Raw genomic sequence first — 22,373 nt, 5'->3', positions numbered from 1 at the left:
GACGGAAGCACCCCGCCCCCACGTGAGCAGAGCACCCCGCGGCCCATCTCAGGCATCTCTCTGCAGGGCAGATGTGTGCTCACACTCAGGGGGAGAAGTGAAGACCCCAAAGAGCCTTGTGCTTAGTTCTCGTCAGGTCGTGCTCCCAACTGAGTCGTGAAAACCTTTCAGCTTTCCGAGCTCACGGGTTTCGGAGTTATAGCTAAGGGGTGTAGATCTGTGGGTATACACTTGTCGGTGTATTGCCTGTCTTCTCAACTAGAACTGAAACTCCGGGAGGGCAGGACTCTGTCCAGTGCCCTGTCAGTGGCCCTGGCACAGTGCCTGGCACACGTAAGTGCTCAGTAAACGTGTGGAGAAGAAATGAATAAGGAAGCCAGGTGCTGGCTATGGAGAAGCAACTCTGTCCTAAATGGGGAGAGAAATAGCAATCACTGAGCCACAGGCAAGGTGCCTATAAAAATTATTTCAGGAACACCCCCAAATACCCATTTTACTGACAAGCAAACTGAGGCTCAGAAAGGGTAAGCAGCCTCTCCAGATCACAGGTAGGAAGAAGCAAGCTCACACTGGAACCTGGGCCCCTATCTTCAGGCCTCTGCCCTTCCCTGGGCCTCTCGCTCAGAGAAGCAGAGTGACTTGCTGGAAAACACACAACAAAACAACGGGAATAGGGCCCATCTGGTGCCGGCTCCTGCAGGACCCTCCAGCCAGTGCTGGGTTCTGCCCTCCACACTCTTGCAAGCTCAAGTTCAGACAACATCCGGGCAAGCTGCTGGCCTCTCTTCTAGACCAGCCAAGGGAAGTCTGGCCAAGTGTGACCAGGCGTGTCTCCACCGTGCCGGCCACAAGCAACGCTGGGAAGGCTGTCCCTCTTGGTCACCCCAGCAAACTGGAACATGGGAAAAAACACAGGCTGGGGAGAAAAGCAGGTCCAAATCCCTCCTTCTCTCACTCCTAGACATGGGACCTTAGGCAAAGCCACCACACACATCTGAGTCTCGGTTTCCTCACCTGCAAAATGGGTAGAGTAACCCCCTTTAATGGGGTTCGTTTATTGAACAAATACATAGTGCTTACTCTGTACCAGGCACTATTCTGGACGCCTGACACTTATTAATTCATTTCATCAACCCCACAATGGTATGAAGTAGTCACTGTAATTTCACAAATGTGGAAACTGAGGTCCTGAGAAGTCAGCTACCTAGTAAGTAGCACAGCCAGTCTCCGAGCCTGGGCAATATGGCTCCGGAGCCTCTGCTCTTCACCTCCAGGCTACACTGCTTGACAGAGGACAGTAGACATGAACGTTTATTGCGGACGTACAGTGTGCTGCAAATTGTGTTAAGTGTCTTTACAAAACATGATGCCGTTAGCCCTCATGGAAGCCCAATTCTACAAACATGCGGAAATTAAGCACCGAGGGCTCTTTGGTCCCTGGCCTCTCCCAGGTGCATGGAAAGCAATTGAGGGCAGTGAGCTATTTGATCCCAAACTCTCTCCTCCATCCTGGGACGGGGGGTGGGGGGGCGCAGAGGGTAAGGAGAGAAAGGGTCCAGGAAAGGTTCTATTCTCACCTCTCTGACCCCTCATCTCAGTCCTTTCTAAATCTGGGCATCAGGAAACTGCATGCCTTAAGGGACAGCCTCCGCAGCCCTGCCTGGGCTTTCTGCAGTCCTGGGCCGCGGCTGCACAAACTCCTCAGCACCGAGTCACTGCCCCGACTGCGGAAATTCTCAGGTCATCCCAGATCTGCTGGTAAATGGTGTGTTGTAACCAGGGCGACTCACCAGTGTTTTTCCCCCTGCTGCCTTCCCATGGCCTCCCTCCAGATTCCACTCCGAAGGCCTGGGTGGGGCCCAAGAATATGCACTGAGACTCTTAGAGCTCAGGCAGAGGTAGAGCACACTGGCCTACTCCACAGCAGGGCGTTCGAGACCCCCCAGGGGTGTCCGACCTTTTGTCGTCTCTGGGCCACACTGGAAGAAGAGTTGTCTGGGACCACACATTAAATACACAAGCACTAGTGAAAACTGATGAGCACAAAAAGGTTTTAAGTAAATGTACGATTCTGTGTCGGACCGCATTCATAGCCATCCTGGGCCGCGGGCTGGACCCCCCTGTGTCTACAGCATCACCAGGCCCACTTTTCCATCCCTCTCTGGCTTCTCCTCACTCCCTAGCCGTGCCTTTCACACTTCCCAGCCTTTGTCCATCCATGCTGCTCCCACTGCTCAGCATCGCTTTCCCCCCATTCTCCCCTGCCGAGCTCCTCTGCTCCTCTTCCAAGGCTAGGTCAAGGGTCCCTGCTCGGTGAAGCTGTCTCACTGCCCCGTGAAGAGCTGACCACCCCTACGGCGCTCCCCTCTTCCAGAGGAAGAACTCCTTCAGGACAAACACCAGTGCCCTGAACAGCACTGGAGCCGTGCCCGGGAGGAGCCCTGTGCGTGCTAGTGAGTGAGGGAATGGCTGGGCTGGTCCCCTCCCAGTCCACATCAGCACCCTCCTCTGTAACCAGGTTGGACTCGCTGAGTACAGGGGCCTTTGCAGGACTCTGGAATCCCCGACTATGTGGGACACCCTGGCCAAACGAACACCAGAGCCTTCGGTTTCCCCAACAGACTTTAGAATTTTAATAAAGGTACTGGTGTCCCAGCAAATGCTCCAGCTCCTAAGACACCACCCACAGGGGAGTAGCTGCAGGGAGTCACAGCTCACAGAGGACTGGGGACAGGCAGCGACTAGAACTCAAGCAGGATTAGTGCCGGCCTGGGGGCAACCTGGGAACCCTAGCATCAGCCACCAGCTTGCTGGTTGCCAGTCTCTCCTGATTATAGGAAATACAGATTTTGGTTTTGGTTTTTGAATCTAGATTCCTTGATTTATTGAAGGTGAATATCACGGAAGGGGACCTGGGAATATGCAGTTTAATCAAATCTCCCGGAGAATCTGTTTATGGGGTAGTTTGACAAATATTGTTGACAGGTGGAGGGCAGCAGGCTCTGGCTGCACAGTGCCTGAGTTGCCATCCTGATCCACACTTTCCAGGTGGGCCTCACCTTGGGCACGTTATTTAAGCTGCCTGTGCCAAGGCATCCTCATCTGAAAAATGGCCATACAACAGCACCAACCAGACAGGTTATTTTGAGATTTAATTCAAAATACTTTCAGTGTTCAGAACAGAGACTGCACAAAATAAGCCCCAGAAAATTATCCCTAGTATATTTGGTCGGTCCAACAATATTCAAATAAGGAAGCCAAAGGTAAGAAGGACCTTATTTCCTCAGATTTTTTGACCTCTTAATCACTCGTACAGTTTCAGAACTGTCCCATCCTTTCTCTGCCCACAATCTTCACCAACACCCAGAGAAGGAGCTTGCGTAGCCCAAGACCTGTATCGCCCCACGCTTTCCACATCCTAAAGTCCCCGGGAAGCCGTCCCCACTGATGTCCCAGACAGCACGAGTTTGAGGGAACCGGGCTTCTGAGCACCTGGAGGCCAGCCTTCCTTCCCAGCTCCGCGCCGCGGCTGCCCTTGGCGCCGTGCAAGGAGCCGGCCGCTACCCAACTCCCAGGTCACCGCGCCAGGCCCCGCCGGCGGCCCAGCACTACTCGGACATCCGCTACGTGCTTCTGGTCACAGCGCCTGGCCCCGCCTCCACCCCGCGCGAACGAACCTTCACCTCTGCCCCGCGCGGGCCCCGCATCCCATCTGCGCACTCCAGTCCATTCCACAGCCGGCGCCCGAGCGAGAAGTGGGGACCCGGGGACGGTCCAGCCGGTGTCGCTGCGAGGGACTTTCCGGGGTGAGGGACTCGGCCAGCTCTCCTTCCTGTGCCCGCCCCCAAATTTGCATGCGGCGCCCCGCCCACCGAGGGCGCATGGACTTGCATCCGGGTCGCTGTTCCTCCGCCCTCTCAAGGTCCCGCAGCTGACTTTTCCTGGGGGAGACCCCAGCTCGCCATCTCCGCCGCGGAAGCCGGAGGTCGCGGCCCGCGGAGAACCCGCAGTAGTTCCTCGGTGCTGTCAGAATAAAAGCCCATCTCCCGAAGAGGCCCCATTCGCTCTAACCGGCCCCTGCGCCCCTCCCGCCACCCTTCCTGCCCAGGCCCCCAATTTACGCTGCGGAGTGGGCAGCAGTGCGTTTGGGGCTGAGGGGGTGGGCAACTTAATTCTTCCTCCCTCCCCAGCAGCCTAACAACTGCTAAGTGCCAATGTGTGTTCCTTCGTCCCACAAATGGTTGCTCAGCGCCTGGTATATGCGTGTTAGGCTCCAGAAAAAGTTAGATAGTAAAACAACCCTTCAATCACCAGCTAGTACAACCTGACAGGCCCTGTGCTGAGGGGCTGTATTAACTCATGTAATGCTCACAACTCCCTATGAGGGAACTCTATGACTACCACCCATTTTATAGGTGGGGAAATGCAGGCACAGAGTCACGCAGCAGATGTGGCATTCGAACCCAGGCTCCATGGATCACTAACCACTGGACACCATAAAAGCTCCGATGCATCCAGAAGGTAGGAAAAACACCAAATGGACAAAGAATTCCAGGTAACAAGAGGTCCCAAGAACAAAGTAAAAAAATGGGGGACCTATTAGGCCAGTGGGTCTGGTGGTTAGAACGTATCCTGGAAGAGGACACATTGAGTTGAGAGCCTGAAGAAGATATGGGGAGACTAGTTTAGGGAGAGAGAACAGCAAGTGCAAAGGCCCTGGGGTGGGAACCAATTTAGCATGTTGCAGGAAGTGCCTGAAGGCCAAGTTGGCTGGAGAACCTTCAGGAGGGGAGAGCAGAGAGAGGTGAGGTAGAAAAGGTGCAGGCTCAGGCTCGGCAGTGCTGGGGACCCAGAGAGAATTCTGATCCTACCTTGCCCTCAGGGAGCTCCTGGTCTGAGAGTGGAAGCAAACCCCTTGGAGCCGAGGGCAGCCCAGTGGGCTTGCTGTGGTGGAGGGTGAGCCAAGCAACCAGCGAAGCCTCTGGTGAGTGAGGGTCGGCTTCAGGGTGACAGGGGCAGGGAGGGACAGTACTTCAGTTTTCTTTCATTATTCTTCACACACTCATTCTTTCTTGGTGTTACTGTGTGCCTAACCTGTGACAGGTGCTGAGGATGCAGATATGAAAATATGGAACAGACATGGGTCCTGCCCTCTGAGACCTTACAACCAAGTGGGCAAGACAGCCACTGACCCTCAAGTACATGACAGTATAGTGGACTCAGTCACCCAGAATAGTCAGAGGTAGCTTTCTGGAGGAGGTGGCCTCTGATGGATGCCTCCAAGGGTCAGTGGAGAAAAGGGAGGGAAAAAGGGATAGATGTTCAGGTGGAGAGGACTAAAAGAATGAACACCTGGAGGTGAGCCATGGTGGGTGGGGTGACACTGGAAAAACAGCATTATTCAACATCTATTTATTGACACCCCCATGTGCCAGGTCCTGAGCAGGGTAGGGTGCTGGAGAGAATGAGAAATAGATGCTGGCCCACTTTCCTAGCCCTGGGGGTGTGGGTGGGGCCCTGACAAGTAAACAGACACAAGCAATTGAGTGTAATGAGCTCTGTGATGAGGTTAGGGTTAGGGTTAAGGTTAGTGGAGGGGAGAGGAGAGGGATTAGGAAGGACCTGGGAGCTTGGGCTTCCAGAGGGAGTAGGAACTGGCTGGACAAGGTGTGAATTGCACAGGTCAGGTAGGAATTCCACATTCACATTGGACATGAATTTTACAAAACACACCCAGGCAGCTCCAGTGGGCTGCTTCACTGAGAAGGGTTTGACCCTGCCTAGAAAAGCTCGCACACACTCATACTCACCCACATATACACTCACTCACATCCACAGACCACCTGCCCAAACACCTTCACACTTCACACTCACACTTCACACCCATGTACTCATATATACACACTCTTGCACTCCTCATCTATTGACACATATTCACACTCATATTCACCCTATGTTCATGTTCACCACACTCAGTCCCTATGTGCCACACACATTCATAGCCAGTCAGACTTATCCACATACCCCCTCATGTTCACACACACACACATTCACACACACAGACTCAAACTTATACACTCACACACACCACTCCCTTTCACATTTGCACTCCCTCACACACCCACAGTCACACTCATATTCATTACTTGCACACCCATACAGGCAGTATTTGAGCCCAGGCAGTGTGGAATGAACACCATGGGTTTCCCTTTGTAAAGAAAAAACCTTCTTTCCTCCAGCCCTGGTGCCTCCGAGTTTGTGCCCAGTCTCATCTGGACATGACAGCAGAAGTCTCAGTTTGGGAACATGGGGCCTGGGCTGACTGGTCCCAAACTGGGCTCCCACCCTGTGTTCTTCATCTTTAAGTCATTCTTCCATCTTCCCTCACTTGCCACCAGGCCGCCTGCGCCTGAACGCTAACTCCGCTACTTGCTGAATGTGGGATTTTGGGCAAAGCAGATCAGTCCCTGTGCCTCAGCTTCCACGCCAGCAAAGTGGGGCGATGCTGGACTGCACCTCAGAGGGCTGTGTGCGGGCGGAGGGATGAAATACTGAGAAGGGCCTGGGACAACGCCTGGCGCCCGTGAGGCGCTCACTCCGTGTTCACCATCGTTCTTGTCAGAGGACAAGGAGAAAAAGAAGCCTGAGCAGAGCCTGCCCCTTGGCCTGTTTGCCGGGTTGTGAAGAGGGGCGGAGACTGAAGACAGGAAAGGACACAGCAGGTGGGGTCTGGTGCCAAGACATTTGGGAAATCTGGGGGAAGGGGATAGGGGAAGTCTTTGTACTTTTCTTGCAACTTTTCTGTGAGTCTGAAATTATGTGAAAACTAAGAGGTAAAGAAAACAGGGCATCGTCCCGAGGCCCAAGAGAGAGAACAAATGTGAAGGTTGCTGTCTCACACGCGGTCCCGGCCTAAGCTGTCCAAACTGTATCAGGGGCTGCTCTGCGTCAGGCCTTGGAGAGGGGCCTGGAGCCCCCAAATAATAAAACCTCCGGCCCTCAATCCAGGGCCTTCCCGAGGATGGGCCTCAATACGAGCTCAGCTCATGTTATGACACAACACACTCACTTGTTTTTTAAAAATTAATAAAAGTGAATTTTAAAATTTTATAATTGTGGAATTACAGAAAAATTGATAGTACAGAGAGCACCCATAAATCCCCTCCCCTGCACACAATTTCCCTTGTTATGAACACCTTGCATTAACGTGGTATTGGCACATTTGCTGCAATTACTGAGCCGACATTTAAGCATTATTGTTACCTTAAGTCCGGAGTTCACACTAAGGTTCGCTCTTTCTCTAGTCCAGTGCTGTGGGTCTCGACAACGGCTTGTGCCCACCAATATAGCAAGGTAAAGAACAGTCTGACCTCCGAAAGCCGTCACCCACTCATCCTCCTCCCCCTAAACTTTGGATGCCACTGACTTTTTACTGTCCCTGGAGTTTGGCCTTTTCCAGAATGTCATAGTTGAAATCAGACAGTATAGTATAGCCTCTTTTTAAAGATTTTATTTATTTTTAGAGAGGGAAAAGGAGGGGAAAGAGAGGGAGAGAAACATCAGTGTGTGGTTGCCTTTTGCATGCCCCCCACTGGGGACCTGGCCTGCAACCCAGGCATGTGCCCTGACTGGGAATAGAACTAGCAGCCTTTCAGTCTGCAGGTCTGTGCTCAATCCACTGAGCCACACCAGCTGGGGCAGCCTTTGCTTCTTTGTCAATGATCAGTCGACTGTATTTGTGTGGGTCTTTTTCTGGGCTTTTATTCTGCTCCATTAACTTGGTGTCTGTTCTTTCACCGATACCATACTGTGTTGATTATTGTAGCTTTATAAGTCTTCAAGTTGGGTAATGCTAGTCCCTTGACTTTGTTCTTCTTCATCAGTATTGTGATGGCTATTTTGGGTCTTTTGCCTTTCCATAGAAACTTTAGAATCAGTTTGTCAATATTCACAAAATAAGTTGCTGGGATTTTATTGGGATGTGTTGCATCTCTAGATCAAGTTGGGAAAAATTGTCATCCTAACAATATTGACTTTATTCATAAAAGAGAATTTATTCATAAAGAAAATATCTTTCCATTTATTTAGATCTTTGATTACCATGTGCTCAGTTGTCTCATTTAATCTTCAAACAACCTTGTATGTTCCCATTTTATAAATGAGGCAATTGAGGGTCAGGGAAGTTAAGTAACTTGCCCAAGGTCTCACTGCTAACATGCAAGAACACTGGACCACGCCCAATATCTGCCCTATACCACAGCCTGTGCCCTTACCCACTCTGCTATACTTCCTCTCTGGGATTCTGTCCAGAGGCTACACCTATGGCCTTCCTTTCCTTGAGAGAAGGACCCAGAGCCAATATCCTAACAACTGGTTGGCGTTGCGACCTATTTTTCCCACTGTAGTGTAGATGTTGTCGATACCCCACCCATATCCCCTCACAACTACCAGTCCCAACTTACCAGTCACTGCCAACACCTGCAACTCTGCCCAAGGGCATTCTCTGGCCACAGAGCCAGCTTCACCTGAGCAGAGGGTATATGGAGAGTTAATGCCTACAAAAGCAGGCCTCAGCAATGATGATTGGAATTGGAGGATAAATGTCCCAGTTTCCTCACTTCTCAGGGAATGCGGGGGAATAACTCTGAGACATGTTTAGCAGTCTCCCAGAAGTCCCAGAGAAATCAAGTCCCAGTCCTTCAGCTCATGAATGCACCTCCACTGGCTTTTAAAAATTTTTAATCCTCACCAGAGGACTTGTCTATTGATTTAAGAGAGAGGGGAAAGAAAGGCGAGAGACAGAGAGAAAAACATCGATGTGAAAGAGAAACATTGATCACTTGCCTCTTATGCCCTGACCAGGGACCTAACCTGCAACCTAGGTATGTGTCCTGACTGGGAATTGAACCCACGACCTTTTGGTCTATGGGACGACACTCCAACCAACTGAGTCACACTGGCCAGGGCTCCACTGTCTTCTTTCCCTCCTCCTTTCACTTCCCCACTTTCTCTCACAGTGTGTTCTGGAATCATCTCCCATGTAAGTGAAGTGCACTCCAGTCCTTGTCTCAGGAACTTCTGGGGCTGTCTAATCTAAGTCGCCCCCTCCTGTAGCATCTTTGATATTCCTCTGAAGAACCACCCTCCCTAGCTCTCAGTCAAAATAAATTAGGTAGAATTGACTCCACTCCAACTCCAAAAGTGGGCAGTTGACTCAGGAGTGGCCAATCAGAACACTGTGGTCCCTTAGCCTTTGTGATTTGGTCAGAGATAGGCATGTGATCCATCAGAGCTAATAAGATGCTTTGAGATTTTGAGGGGGGCAGCTGAAACAGTCACCTCCCCTTTCCACTGGTGTCTCTCATCTGTACCAGCTGGAGGATGTAGGGCTGCAGCTCTGGCAGCCATGTTGCCTGACACCAGCTTTATTGCTTTTTCTGAGTATAAAGGTAGAATAGGTTTGTAGGAGATTATATTGATGGTCCCAATTCTTTACACCTCCCTGTACCCACACTCCTTGCCTTCTAACTTATAAGTATCTCTCACTTGGAGTTCAGGCTCAGCTACATGACTTGTTTTGGCCAATGAAACATTAGCAGATGTGATGGGGCAGAAACTTGAAATTCACTTCCATGATTGGACTTATTTGCATTTATGCCATTGTCATGAGGATGTCTCCAGGCTGGGTTCACCCATAGGATAAGAAATAATGTGGCATGGAGTTACTTCCACTGTCCCAGCCAAGGCCAGTCTAGATCAGCCAGTCTATGCCCACACATGAAGAGCTCAGCCAAGGTTAGCAGTCGCCTGGCCAAACACTGGGTGTGAGCAGTAAATGCTTACTGTTGCAGGTAACAGAGGGCTGCTGAAGCATTGTCAGAGCTGTAGGGAATGGAGGCAGTTCTCAGTTAGAAAGTTAAAGCCACACAGAAAAGTATAAAAAGTTAAGTGAAAATCATCTGAAATCTCAGAGGTGCCCATTGTGACATTTTGGTGAGCATGTCTCCAGGCACATGTGCACACACACCTTACACACCTCCTCCCATAGCCACAGTCACAGAATTGATATCACTTTGGCAAGACTGGGGAGGATCCTGGCCCAAAGGCCCAAAGATAAGGCTATGATGTCATCCTCATGAGAGTTGTTTGCCTTAGCTTGTCCAGGAGGAAGCAACAATTACAAAAGGCCTAATATTGGGCATGGAGAGAAGAAAGTCAAAAGACAATTATAGGAGGTAGTAAAACATGATGGTTAAAAATTAGAGACATACAGGACAATAAAATAAGCAGGAATGGGGCCGTGGGAAAACAAGGCTGGTTTATTTAAAACGCTGTCACCCAGAACCCTGGGGTTCATTCATTCATGCATTCATTCAGTGAATGTCTATTGATGCCTATTGTGTGTCATGACATCTTAGAAGCTCAGGACTGCAAAGGTGAGTACAACATGGTCTCTGTCCCCAAGGAGCTGTAGTCAGCTGGAGGGAAGGCTGACCAAGTAGTTAGGTACAACATGATACCAGTTCTAAAAGGGAAGGATAGGAATAGAGAGAAATTTTCTAGAGAGAAGGCCAACCAAGAGAGCGTCTGATAGATAAGTAGGAGATCTCCAGCTGGAGAGTGAGTGAGATCAGTTTGAAGTGGGGAGTGACCCAAGGGAAGGAACAGAACTTGCAAATGTATGAAGCAGAGACCAGTCACTGGGGTAACTGATGTGAGATCAAGGATGCTGTGGGGTGGGGAGAGTAACAAGACACACACAGTTGAAGAAAGCAGTAATTCACCCTGCAACGTGCCATTCATTCCGATATTTTCTAGTCTGCCCTATTTTGTTTTTAAAATGTTGGTCAGGGCAAAATAAGCTGGTCACAAAACAGTACACATCATATAATTTCATTTATGTCAAATTTGGTAATAGCAAAACTAAGCTATAGTGGTAGGAACAAGATCAGTGGCTGCTTGGGGTGCAGGTGGGTGGGGCAAGGTTAACTGCAAAGAAGTGAAATAGAACTTCCTTAGGAGATGAAAATGTTCTATATCTTGATTGGGGTGGTGGTTACATGGGCACATGCACTTGTTAAAAATAAATATATAAAAATAAGTGCATCTGAGGGAACATTCTAGGGTGGTGTTGATGTTCAATATCTTGATAAGGGATTTGCATTGCACAGGTTAATTCATTTGCCAAAACTCATCAGATGGAACACTTAAGATTAGTGCATTTTGTTTATGTAAATTTTACCTTCAAACTATGGAAAAAGGTTGAACTGTAGTTGCCGATATGCATGCTGAAGTGTTAGGAGGAAGTACTCCATTATCTACAACTCACTTTTTGAAAGGCATCAAAAAATAAGATAGATTGGTGGGTGGATAGAGGAATGGGAAGGTTGACAGCTAAGTTTTAAAACAAACATAATAAAATGTTAAAACATGTCAAGACAATTCAATGAGGAAAGATCAGCCTTTTCAATAAATGGTGCCAGGATAACTGTATATCCACATGCAAAAGAATGAAGCTGGATCATTATCTCACATCACATACAAAAATTAACTCAAAATGGACCAAGGACCTAAATGTAAGAGCTAAGCTATAACACTCTTCAAAGAAACCATAGATGTAAATCTTCATGAATTTGGGTTAGGCAATGGTTTCTTAGCTAGGACACAAAAGCACAAGCAAGAAAAGAAAAAATAGATGAACTTGACAACATCAAACTTAACAGCTTTTGTGCTTCAAAGGACACCATCAAGAAAGTGAAAAGACAATCCACAGGATAGAAGGGAATTTTACACCAGTCACAATTAATTAGTAACAAAACAAACAACCCAATTTAAAAATGGGCAAGGATCTGAATAAACAGTTCTCAAAAAACACATATGCAAGTGGCCGAGAAACACATGAGAAGATGCTCAGCATCGTCAGGGAAATGAAAATCAAAACCACAATGAGATATCACTTTATACCCACTAGGATGGCTCTTATCAGAAGCCACTGACTCATGCTACAATGTGGATGAACCTTGAAAGCATCGTGCTGTGTGCAAGAAGCTGCTCACAAAGGATCACATGCTGTGTGACCCTGTTTTAGTGAAATGCCCACAACAGGCAAATCTGTGGAGACAGAAAGCAGGTCAGCGCTGTCCAGGCTGAAGACAGGACAGGAAGGGCATTTGGTGGTTGAGGGCCGCAGGGTTTCTTCCTGGGTGACGAAGATGTTCTGAAATTGGTTGTGGCGAAGGTCGCACAAATCTGTGAATATACCAAAAAAATTGAATTGTACACTTTAAATGGATGAATTTTACCGTTTATATCTAATACATCTGTTTTAAAACATTTACATGAATACAAATGAAAAATGGGTAAATGCACTTCAGCAAAATCAAGTGCTACTACCCTTTGAAAGGCACTGCTAAGGAATTTAACAGACAAGCCACAAACTGAAAAAATATTTGCAAATTATATGTCTGATAAAGGTCTTATATCCATAAAATGTAAAGAACTCTCAAAACTCTGTAAGAAAACAACTCAATTTTTTAAAATGGGCAAAAGACTTGAAACAACATTTCACCAATAAGTACAGATATATAGCAAGTAAGCACAGGAAAAGACACCCAACACCATCAGTCGTCAGGGAACTGCAAAATAAAACCGCATGAGAGACCTCGACCCACATATTGGAAGGGCTCACATTTTTAAATGTGTAGATACCACCAGCTGATGGTGAGGACTGAAATCACTGGAATCCTCGTAACTGCTGCTGGGAATGGGAAATGGCACAGTCATTTGGAAAATAGTTTGGCAGTTCCTTATAAACATATAAAACATGTTTTAATCACACAACCCACTTTCCTAGGTATTTACCCTAAAGAAGTGAAAACGTAATTCACACAAAAACCTATCTGCAAATGTTTATGTGACTTGTTATGCAACTTAGTAATTATTGCCAAATAATGAAAACAACCAGAGGCCCCTCGGCTGGTGAATGGACCAACAGCACATCCATACGATGGAATACTGTGTGGTGATTAACAAAATCTTCCGCTATACTCACCACCACGGAAGACTCTCCGATGCGCTGTGCTCCACGAAAGAAGCCGGACTCAAAGAGCTCCACACTGTATGACTCTGTTCTCTGACGAAGGATAGGGACAGAAAATTGACCAGTGGTGGCCAGGGGCCTGGGGAAGGAGGGGACACTGCCAAGGGGCAGGGGAGAATCTTCCAGATTGAAGGAACTCTTCTGCATCATGCTGCGGGGGTGGCCACTCGACTGTGTCCAGAACTCAGAGAACTGTACACCGAAATGGGTGAGCCTCACCGTATGTAAATTATACCTTAATCTAAAAAATTAAAAATTATAAATTAACGATTGAATCTAGATGATGGGGCTATGGGTATTCACTGTTTAATTCTTTCAACTTTTTGATATGTTTGAAAGTACTCATCATCAGATGTTTGGCAAAAAACATTAAAGAGATGTTAGGTAGTTGATGAAAATAAATAAATGTAAGCATGACCAAAACAAACAAACAAATAATTAGATAAAATTAGGGAGTCATTTTACCCTTCAAATCCTAAATACTATGATCTCACCTAGAAGTCGAACCTAATCAACAAAACAAACAAGCAAGCAAAATATAACCAGAGACATGGAATTAAGAACAAACTGACAGTAACCAGAGGGGAGGGGGAGGGGATAATGGGGAGGAAAGGGAGAAGGGTTTCAGGAACTTGTATAAAGGACACAGGGACAAAACCGAAGGGGGCGGGATCAGGGGTGGGAGGTGGGGATGGCAGGGGTGGAGGGGAGTGGTGGAGGGAAAATGGAGACAACTGTACTTGAACAACAATAAAATAAAAGTTAAAAAAAAAGTAAAAAAAAATATATAAAACCTATGTCATTATAGTCAGGACCCACTAAATTGATTTTATAAGCTATTGATGGGCCATACCCTTCAGTCTGAGAAGCACTGCCTCAGACCAGGCTCAGACACTCGAACTTTAACCTGAGAAGGCCTGGGGGAGATTGGGGCCCCAGAGGTGGGCTGGGCTGGGCCGGGCTGATTCCCTGCTCTGAGGCCAGGGCCAGTTGGAGGTCCTGCGGAGTAGCTGGGGCCTGTGCCCTGCTCAGAGGGAAATGGCTGCCTGGTGTCCCCAGGGAAGCTGGACCAGGAAAAGGACCTGTGTCCTCGGGGTGACAGCAGAGGGCAGTCCACAGGCTGGAAGTCAGCCATGTAGTCTAAACCCACAGGCCCTCCCACACCAACTGGACTGGATCAGACCCTGGATTTTCACTGGACTCTGGATGGGGGAAGGTCTAGACAGAGTGACAGTGATCAGCTTATCACGAGTCTTGTCTCTGGGCACACAAGGTCAGGTTTAATTTAATTTATTAGCAAAATCATGTTTCCTGCACCCAAGACAATTATGGGCAGGAAAAAATTTATCCTTATTATAGCTGATTTATTTATTGGAGTTACAGTTAATTTCAATTTATAAAGCAGTTCATGAATAAGAATATGTTCTGCTACTTAAAAGTGCAAGTTTGAAAACTTTTATTCCCACTCATTTTGCAGTTTTAAGCTTGCAGTTCAGACTTCCTTCTGCATACGGGTCTTACCTACCCACGGTCTTGGAGCTCAAGATGAAACCCCAGTGTCTTCTTTAGCAACCTCATTTCTTGACCCCTGTGCTGTTTACCCAGAATACTCATCGTTCTGGGGAGCAGCAATGCCTTTCACACCTCTTTGCCTTTGCAAAGAAGTTTTCCCTCTCTTGTCCCCCTGGTGAGCTCCTGTTCATCCTTCAGTACCCTGCTTAAGCCTCACCCCATTTTTGCAGGCTTCCCTGGGTTTCTTCCCTTGTGACAGAGGCAGCAATTCCTTTTTCTGCATTTCCACCTGTCTGTGCATGCAGCTATAAGGCCAGGCTGGCTTTCTCTCTGGATCTACAAAGCACCATAGGAAGGAACTACTGTAAAGGACACATGGACAAAATCAAGGGGGAGGGTGGAGGTGGGGGAGGGAGGGGGGTTCAGCTGGGATGGGGTGGAGGGATGGGGAGAGAAGGCACACAACTGTAATTGAATAACAATACAAAATTAAAATTAAAAAAATTAAAAAAATTAAAAAAAAAGGAACTTGTCGTTCCAAATAAAACTAAGTCTAATGCCCCAGAGTGTAATAAATTACCCTCAGTGGTTGCCGGAGTCCCTCCCTGCCTCCAGGGTGAAAGAGAGGGCAGAGGCGCCCTATGCAGTGCAGACACTCAGGAGAGCCCTCTGGGCTCTGATCTGAGCAGCTGTTGTCCCACTCTGCTGGCCCCAGGCGGGTAGGTGTCCTCGCTGCGCCCTCCCAGCTTGGGCAGAGTGTCCAGGCAGTGCTGGCCGAAGCCTCCTCTCACAGCATCGCACAGTCATTCCCACTGGGGTCCTGTCACCCCCCTGGGTACCGTGAGGCAGCACTGCATTGTCACACAAACCAAAATCGCTTGCACCCCTCCTCCCAGTTTGGGGAGCTCTCCCCCTCCTGAGGCCCCTGGGAGTTTTCATTGGAAGAACAATGTCCATCTCCCTTGCTGAGGGGAAGGGCAAGGGATGCTGAGCCAGCCGGTTTCTTACTAGCTCACACCTTGTTACACATCGATACAGCACTTACCTCACCATTTTGCACTGATTCATTCCCCCCACAGGCCTTCCTTGGAACTGTGGGTCTTTTGAGGTCAAGGACTGTCTCCCTGACCTGGGTCTCCAAAGGGTCGAGAGTGGGCTTTCTGACTGTGTGATGGTAGCACACAATTTTAAACCTCTCTGAGCCTCGGCTTCCTTGCCTGCAAAACACCTGTCTTGTAGTAGTGTGGTTGGGATGAACCAGAGTAATGCATGCTATTCCCTTACAACTCCGTCTGCCTTGTTCCGATAGCTCAATGAATGTAAGCCACTATCACTACTTTTTGTTCTCAATATCGTTACCGGCAGTGGATGTTTGGTTGCTACTCAACAGTCATTCCGACTCCTTTTTTCCCCTACAGAGACTGACAATGCAAAGCACTCACCCCCTCGTCCTTGCTTGCAGGGAGGGCATGGGCATGTGATCCAATCTTGGGCCTTAGGACTTGAATGGAAGTGTGCAAAAGTCTTCTGGGAAAGATTTTCTTCTCTGATAAAAGACAGAAAGATAGAAGAGACTCTGGACATTGTCATGGAGAGAGGTGATGCTTGGAGCTGTGGCAGCCATCTCGCGACCATGGGGGCAGAGCTAAGGATAAAAGTCAACGTGCTGAAGATGTCAGAGCAGAAAGAGGGAAGGGTCAGGGGCCTCTACTACAATGTTGAGCTGCTGCCCCAACTCTGGGACCTTCTACCTTAGAACACTTTTTTAAGTTGTATCTAAAATGTCCTTATTATAAAGGCCACCTTTAGTTGAGTATTCTGTGTAGTATCAGCAGCTGAAAATATTTCATTGGATATCCTATAATAGAAAATTATACTCAGTAACTCTTGAAAGAAAGTGGCAGTGTCAGGATGGAAATCTTGAATTCTTGAGGCCCATGTAGGTGGACTTTTGATGAGTGCCCCCTATTCTTCAGCCCCCACTCCCCTATCCAGACTTACATTAGCAACAGAGCTCGTTGAGGTTACAGATGGGTAATGTCCACTAATACATGTGTTGGCCTCATGGGCAGTGTTGCAGTCTGCCCATAGGAAAGTGGGTGAACATGTGGCGAAAGAAAGTGCAAAAGGAAGGGAGAAAGAAATCGCTCACAAATCCTCGGACTTTGTTTTTGCTTAGTCTTATCCCACAGCCTTGCTCATTTAATATGGGGCATCCCGCAATCTAAATTGCAACCTTGGATTCAGTCTGCTGTTTACTGGCAAATACATCATTACAGGTTATCTAGCCTGGTTTCACCAGTGTTTCTAACTTAGTTTTGGTCTGTTATTCATTCTCTTGTATTGGAGACTCTGTTTTTCTGTTGCTGAGAAAAGGGGGGAGGGGGTTATGTTTCTCCTGTTTCTGGTTAATTTTGTGGCTAGAAAAAATTTCGTGGGAAAGACAAATGCACAACATATTTTTACCACAACAACTACCGGTCCTGTGGTGATGCAGGATGTTGCAGGAATAACTGGTGCATACCTCATGCAGGTTCATGTAATACTTAAATTAATACTTGGCTTGTTGGTCCTATGGCAGGTCAAAAAGTAGCTAAAAAGTGATGAATGGTGGGATAATACATTTGAGAATGTGATTGGTTGCCTGTAGCTAAGAAGTACCGTCTCTCCGTGCCCCAGTGCTCCCTTTAGCTGCGGTGTTCTCTCCTGGTGTCAGGGCGTTTCTGTGAGTCTGGCCGCATGCCATCTCCACACTTACACACTTTATAGGGTCAGTGCTGGCAGCGTCCCTGAACACACCGGCCTTCTTTTCTAGCCCTCATCCAGTCTCCTCCTCCTCCGCAGCCGCTCCTCTGTGGAACGACTCCTGCGTGGATTTACGGGACTCTCTAAGCACTTTCTTCTCTTACTTTTCATCCTGTCTGCTAAGTAGAATCGCTGCCCAGGCCCTCCCTGTTTCTCCAGCACTCCCCTGTTACTCAGCTCATTCGTACCCTCGCATTTTCCCGTGAGGTGCGTGCCCACATGCAGAGCTTCAGCCTGTGTGCGTACTTAGTTGTGGACATTTCCCCCGGACCTACCTCTGCCCAGTCCCTCCCCCCAGGAGGAAGCTGTGGGTCATTGGAGACGCGCAGGCTTTCGGACCCTGTACAAGCAGAGACATCGTTTGACAGCGTGGGTTTGACTACAGCTCTGCGCTAATAGCCCCCGTCTCTGCCTCTGGCCCTGCCTGTGCTCCTTCGTCCAGTGTTTGACCACCGCACCTTGTGGGCATCTCCCCAGCTCCCTCTCAGACCCCTCAGACTCCGAAGGCTGAGACCTCAGTCATTGTTCTCCAACCTGCTTCTCTCTGTGTTCTCAGCTCCAGTCAATGGTGTCGCCATCCAATTAAGCAAATTGGAAACGATGTGGTCATCTTTGACTTCCCTCTGTCTGTCATTCCTCCTCTTTCCCTTTCGCTCTCACAGAGACAAAGACAGCCACGAGCCACCACGGACTGTCCACTCCACATCCACATTCATTTTCACATCTGGCCTCTTTCCCACTCTGGCTGCTTCTGCCATGGTCCAGGCCCTCCCCCCCTCCCCCACACTACAGAGACATCCTTCCCTGCGTCCTGCTGCTGGTGGCAGCCTCTGTATAGAGCCCACCCAGCCCCACTGTACCCTTCCTCCCTCCCTCCTCATCCAGGCTGCACGGCCCTGCCTAGGGACTGAGCCTGGTTGACTGAGGCCAGTAACAGCAGTCCTAACCGCCCCCAACAGAGTCTCACTTTCCCCGGCTCCTCTGCAGCCAGGGGTGGCGATGTGATTCAGTTCTAGCCAAGAAGGCCGCAGGGGAAATCTGGAGAGAGACCCATGAGAGAAAGACCACTGCTCACTTCCTCCACCCCCAGTAACATCATCAAAGTACATAAAACGTTTATGTTTTAGACGTTTAAACACTTTAGCTGGCGTTTAAGGCCTGTACAACCTAGTTCTCCACTTATTTTTCCCCCAACATTACCCACCTCTCACCACATACCTCCCATGGAGCCTAGGAAGGCCAAGGGCAAGTATGTCCTCCATGGTAGCTGGTCTCCAAAGATGACCCCGAATGAACCCCATCTCCCAGGGTTCACAATCATGTGTAGCAACTCCCCCTGCACCAAATCTGCACTGGGCCTGTGAAACAGTTTGACTCCTAGGATGCAAAGGACAGGATGCTGGGCCAGTCTGGGCCACAGTGACCTAGAAGGTTCTGCTTTTTGAACCCTCAGTCGCCAGGTAGGCAATCCATCTGCACTAAGACTACTGTGCGGTGGGGAAGTGTAACCTGACCACAGGAGAGGCCATGAGGAGAACTGAGAGCCTCAGCCAGCCCAGAAAACCAAGGCCCCAAACTCGTGACAGAGTTGGAGCCCTCACCCACCTCGCCCCCTGAGCTGACAACACGTGGAGCAAAGAGAAGCAGGGCAAGCCGGGGTGAAACAGTAACTAAAAATCATCCCTAGGTAAAGCCGGCTACTCTTCTCCTTCCTGTGGATGACCGGACTCTCCTGCATCCACACTTTCTTACGTTGCCCTCTCAGCTTCACCTAGCTTTCCTTCGTACCCAGTTTATCCATCCTGCAAGGCTCTTCTTGAATGCCACCTCTTCTGAAAAACCCTCTTGATTATGTCAACTCTCAGAGCTTGGGTATTCTGCCCAGCTCTGAGGCTTGTGTTTTTGCCTACCTGTAGCAGCATACCAGTTTTGTTTGGATAAATGATTGCTCCCCCTTTTTGGTGGAACTGTCCATCATGTTGTCCAGTTACCTCTGTCCTGGGTGGGACAAAAAACCTGACTGGGTCGATCAGCTGCTCTCTCCCTCCAGGGAAGATCCTGAGATGGGTGACAGAGAACTGCTAATGGACGACAGCCTGAGGGGAGCTCCTGCTGGCCAGGTCTCCCATGCTGCTCTGATCCCAGTTCAGGGCAAGACTGACTCTTTGCCTTCTCCTTCGATTCTCTGAACCCCCCTGGAACAGAGATAGTATGTTCACCAATTATTCCATTTGTCCCCTTCCATTTCCCAGCCACCTGCAATTAGGGTTGACCATGTGACTAGTTCTGACAGACAATATTAGAGTGGAAATAACACATGTCATTTTCAGGCTGAGGCAGTAAAAAGCCCCCATGCAAACCTCCAATCTCTAGAGACCCCTGCATGGTCATCAAGGAGGCTTCATGTTTCAGGTTTTCAGGTGATGTGGCTGCAAAATCGTGGATCCTCCGTAGGCTGAGTCCCTGAGTGAGTGCAGAGCGGAGCCTCTGCAGACCCACCTGTGATATGTATGTAGCATGACCTAGAAATAACGATTTGGGGATGTTTATTACAGCACTGTAACCTGTCCTGTCCTGAATAACACATACTCAATACTCTTTCAATAAACATTTTAACTTTTTTTTTTGCTTAAATTACCCAGCGTTAGTTTCTTACACCTAAAATTGCTTAACTGATCAACTCTAACAGCACTTAGCCATTTCTTCTTATTGCACTGACTAACGTGTGTCTCTCTTATTTTTCATTAGCAGCTGAGAGAAACCTGACTATTGGGACTATTAAGGTTTATCTTTGCATCCTATCACATGATAAGACTCTTGATAATTATTTATTGGGATGAATGCAAAAAGGAATGAAAATGAAAAATTTGATGAGTCAACTAGATTTCTGTTCAACCTTGGTTTCCACATCAATTTTCAACTGAGCATTAATTAAGAGATCCTAAAATATGATTGCACCTTTGTTTTATGATTGATGGTGGCATATATTTATTTTCAATCATATTATAACCAGTTGTCATAACTTCAAGAATTTTCTTAAATGCCAAAGGTAAAATACTTTTGAAACATCTAAACAATAGCAAAATTCAATGAGCTCTTAACTCATTTTAACTCCTGACAGACACTACATGTAGGGTGTTAAGTTTTTCCTCTTCTTGTCCCACCCCACTGCCATTCCTGACATTTAACATCGCATTGTAGATAAATGAAGCAGCAGCAACTTGGAAGTATTTACCTATTGTTCCTGAAGAAATTAATAAATTTCAAATCAGTAAAAAAAAGTGCTACAGGAATCTGATGGACCAGTGAAGAAGAGCCATAGAGAAGGAATCCTCCACTTTTGTCCATTTTAAAAGAAATACCTGTAAAGTGAAAATGATTTACAACCTGCTCCCAGTGAAGGAGAGAGAGAGAGAGACAATGTCTTTGTTGGAATAATCTTGATGGTCGTGGGACATCGGATATGTGAATAAATTTAAGTGTGTTCTAGATCAGTGCTTTTTGAACTGACAGTGCACATGATTCACCTGGGGATCTTGTTAAAATGCAGATTCTGCTGCAGGAGTTCAGGGCAGGGCTTCAGACTCACCTGATGCTGCTGGTCCACAGATTACCCTTGGAAAAGCAGGTGTGGATGCTCCTTGTGTGATAAGAATTACCACTGCAAACCAAGAGCTCCCAACAAGCCTGCTGAGGACCACACTGAAGTTGGGTTTTGATTAAGTTGCCCTGAATTCAACTGTTGATCGGTTTTCTTTACGTCTGTTAGGACATCACCACGACCTTTTATCTTATCTTGAAACAACTTCTCTGGTAACTTCACTATCTCTTTAGAAACTAGTCAGGAACACAGAAGCAGGCAAAACAGAACCCTGAGAAGTGAAAAAGGTGTAACAAATTCTACACACCAAAATGTGTGCATTTTACTGATATTTAGCTTTATTTATTTACTTATTTATTTTTGCCCATTTTTTCCAACAAGACTGGCTATTTATTTGCTCAGGTCAGGGGCTGTTAATAGAAGACAATTATAAGAAGAGATTAGGACTGCTGGTAGCTTGACAGAGGGGATAAAGATGAAAATACTATGAAAAGTTGATGCTATAATTAAAAATTAAAAACTTACCATAGCCTTGGGATAAAGGCATGAAACCTGAAATTTAGAAATTGTCCCCAAAGACATCCCTGCACTCATCAACTTGTTGTTTAAGACAGCAAATAAGTATATATGTTAGGATTATTAATACAGAAAATAGAAAAACTTTAAAAAATGGTGCTTAAAGGGATACTTTAGTTATATAGAAAATTCACTAATGTATAACAATTCTCTGATGATGCTGGATAAATATAGCTATAAGTATATCCAAGTGCTATATAGCATTGATTTCATTATATTTAAAATCTTTATGATCACATAGAGTCCATTTATTTTAAAAAATAATATTTCTTTTTTTTAAAGATTTTATTTATTTATTTTTAGAGGGGAAGGGAGGGAGAAAGATGTTTCAGGTTGAGGAAAGAAACATCAGTGTGTGGTTGCCTCTCACGTGGCCCCACTGAGGACCTGGCCCACAACCCAGGCATGTGCTCTGACTGGGAATTGAACTGGAGACTCTTTGGTTCACAGCCCATGCTCAATCCACTGAACTACACTAGCCAGGGCAAAAAAATAAAATTTCTTATGATTATAAAATAAGACATGTTTCTGGAGATAGTTGAAAAACATAAAAAAGTAATAAGAAAAAAATTTCCCTATAATTCCTCTAATCAGTAATATCCACCAATAATATTTTGGTTTACGAGTCCCATTTGGAAAAATTCCAGCCATTGTTAATACAACGAGAATGGTTTTGCATGGCATCAATATAACCTGGCAGCCAAGGAGAGTGGACTGGAATGCACACATGTGAACAATGATGACTTCACTGTACTAGTCAGTGGGGGTGGTAGACGCCAT

At 47.3% G+C, this 22,373-nt stretch overlaps 1 protein-coding gene and 1 long non-coding RNA gene across 6 annotated transcripts in view; one reads left to right on the top strand and one right to left on the bottom strand.

Moving 5' to 3' along the window:
- Window positions 1–3,833, bottom strand: part of LOC112304724 (interleukin-4 receptor subunit alpha) — a 44,213-nt gene extending 40,380 nt beyond the window's left edge. For 2 of the 5 annotated variants that reach the window (XM_053926329.2, XM_053926322.2), the window contains exon 1: window positions 3,678–3,822. The gene's annotated coding sequence lies outside the window, so the exon portion shown is untranslated. Of the gene's footprint in view, window positions 1–3,677 lie in introns of all 5 variants that reach the window. The other 3 variants (XM_053926316.1, XM_053926317.2, XM_053926319.2) reach the window with 3 other exon arrangements.
- Window positions 3,834–3,922: 89 nt separating this feature from the next.
- On the top strand, window positions 3,923–8,039 carry LOC123479737 (uncharacterized). Its single transcript, XR_006655460.3, has 3 exons — window positions 3,923–4,521; window positions 4,883–4,984; window positions 6,240–8,039. It is a non-coding gene; the product is annotated as an uncharacterized lncRNA (long non-coding RNA).
- The last annotated feature ends 14,334 nt before the right edge of the window (window positions 8,040–22,373 follow it).

The sequence above is a fragment of the Desmodus rotundus genome, chromosome 1, assembly GCF_022682495.2.
Source record: "Desmodus rotundus isolate HL8 chromosome 1, HLdesRot8A.1, whole genome shotgun sequence".
NCBI classification, from domain to species: Eukaryota; Metazoa; Chordata; class Mammalia; order Chiroptera; family Phyllostomidae; genus Desmodus; species Desmodus rotundus.
The sequence above is the reverse complement of the archived record's forward strand: the minus strand, read 5'-3'. Positions and strand labels throughout refer to the sequence as shown.